The sequence below is a fragment of the Apium graveolens genome, chromosome 6, assembly GCF_009905375.1.
Source record: "Apium graveolens cultivar Ventura chromosome 6, ASM990537v1, whole genome shotgun sequence".
NCBI classification, from domain to species: domain Eukaryota; kingdom Viridiplantae; phylum Streptophyta; class Magnoliopsida; order Apiales; family Apiaceae; genus Apium; species Apium graveolens.
The window spans coordinates 13,928,431-13,931,164 of NC_133652.1; the positions used below are offsets into that span (position 1 = coordinate 13,928,431).

General features: G+C 29.7%; 1 pseudogene; it reads right to left on the reverse strand.

Moving 5' to 3' along the window:
- Positions 1-797: 797 nt before the first annotated feature.
- LOC141664611 (adrenodoxin-like protein 1, mitochondrial) lies at positions 798-1,692 on the reverse strand (annotated as a pseudogene).
- Positions 1,693-2,734: the final 1,042 nt, after the last annotated feature.

A 2,734-nucleotide genomic window follows, 5' to 3' on the forward strand; every position in this document is an offset into this window, starting at 1 on the left:
TGCGGAGCTACTAATGATTTATAGTAAAGAAGGAGCCACACATGACAATAAATCGATATTTACATAAATTTTTCATACCGGATTACCAACCATCTCGGTAGAAAAGAGCCCGACATCATGTCTTTGTTATCAACTCACATGTTTAGACAAAAATGTATTGCCATTAAAATAACTTTCAAGTACATGGTAGAAGTATTTCAGTAGAACAAAACACATACAAGAATAGACGAAGTCAAATTTTATCTACTACAAAACCATTATTTTACACAAAAGTTCTAGACAAAAAAACTTAGATGATATGCTTCTACTATAGATCACATAACATACAAAAATCATTAACAACACTAGAATTATATCTATTATGCTTCTGCTTCCATAGTAGAACACAAAATACTTGCACAAAGGACATGAAATTCCGAAAATATACTACTAGAATCATGACAGTACAAAACATTTTGTAAGGGGGAGACGAATAAAGCAAAAGAGATGTGTGAATAAATAGAAAAAAAGAATAATCAGCCGAAGATTCAGTTCAAGCCAAATTGGACACAACACATTATACATTTGACTTCAAACACAAGAAAAAGAAAAAAAAACTGGTGTATCCAAATGCATACAAGTTCCACCCGTATATGTAAATAAAATACCAAAAATCTATTCTATTTAATTTTTAAATTTTTGTTTCGACGACTTTACCATACACGACCCTTAAATTCCCAAGTAATTGGATTGCTACAAAATTGGAAAACTCACGCCCTCGACTGTCAATATCTTACGACTTTTTTCTCAGTTAACCTTTAGTGTGGTTTTGGTATGTATCCATCAATAGAAAAAATATGTGTAGCAGCAGACAGTGCTAAACGAAGTTCATCAGGTTTGGGACTCGAATGACTTGACAACCCAGTCGAGATCTGCTTCGTATTAAATCCAACTCAATCTTTTTTAGTAAAGTATAAGTATGTTGCATTATAAACCAAATGTATTTAGGAAAGAAACCTACGTTTCTGTGAGGCCAAAAGTAAGGTATAACATGTCATTTTTCTCGTCATTCAGATCCTCTAATTTATGTAATACTCTATATCATAAGAAAAATTCACTAAAAATTTAGTTTTATTAAAATAGATGCATGAAGTCATATTGCTAGTGAGTAGTGACCAATGTAGAAAATTGTTGTGCAGTTATCCAAGCATAGGGAGAAATAGACCATCACAATTACATGATAAGTGGAACAAGCAAGCGATTCTTCAAAAGCCCCTATATTAAGAATCAAGTTTAACTATCTTTTACATATAGAGGAAGAATACCAAAATTGAACAAAACCTAATTACATATTTCAGATCGTGTAATAGGATTAAGTGCATCAAAAACAGTTCTAGATTCCAGAGTATTAGATGTTACTAGGGCATGTATTAGAGCAAAAAAAGCTTCATTAAATTAAAGACCTTACATAGGTATCTTGATGTTTAAAAAAATATGCATATTACTTTTATGACAAAAACATAACAATTAAGTCAGAGATCATTTTTGCATCAATACACGGCCAGATAAAAAATATTTATCCAAGTGCTTACCTTGAAGTTCTATGTCATTTTCATGGGCAGCTTCCAACATAGACATGCCAACAGGGACCTTGATGGCCTTCTCCTCTCCTCCATCACCAACAAATGTCAGAGAAATTCTGCAGAATCGCATAACAAGAAAAAAATCATATATATCGACACAACTGCAGGATATTTTATGTATTATGAACTTCATGATTCTCAATTTGGTTCTAAATTTAAATTAAACAAGTATTGATATGTACAAAAAGCTATGAGCCTTTCAAAAAGTGTGAAAAATTCAGTAAAAGTTACAAAACATCAGGAGGTGAATCAATATTCGGATCTACAAGCTATTTTCACCATTATTCAGTTCCATCTCAATCTAGAAGATATCTAAAGCAATAAAGTGAAACTACCGCTTCTCTCTTTACTTCCATAACTCTAAAATTTCTTATCTATTTTAATTAGAAAAACATAAACTAGCTTCTATGAATTGAAATTAGACTATGCTAATATAATTTTTCAATAGAATCAATCACTAAAAAAATAAAAACTAGCTTCTATGAATTATAAATTTGAAGCATAATTATTTTCTCCTATAGAATTCATATTTACAAACAACAATACACATAATTAAAAGTCAGATCTAATTCATATGCGTAAAAATCACATATGATTCTACTATATATAAAATCACATAAATACAAGTATTCTTTTAAAGTAGAATCAAACAATATAAACACATAGATTATGAATGTAATGTAGAATCAAAATTTTAAATATAAAATATTTTTAATCCACTGTAGAACCAATATTTCTATGTGTAAATATAGAACACAAATCGATATGCGTTTGAATTTTGGTCAATTTTGTATAATTTTTACCGTGGAAGCAAAAACAAGCACAAACATAGTTCAAAAACTATAAAAATCACATTCTACTCTCTGAACCTCAAATATAGTATAAAACATTAAAAAACAACTTACCTATTCGATTAAACATCATTTAAAGATGAATTTCTTCCTGGAATCAACCTGAAAAAAATGAATTAAATATTAGAAACATATACATTTTATCTCGAAAACCTTAAAAATACGAATTAATGACTAATACTCCCTCCGTCCCATCCATTTGTATACAAATGGTTTGGGCACGGAGGACAAGAAACATAATAAAATAATGTTAGTTTTGTT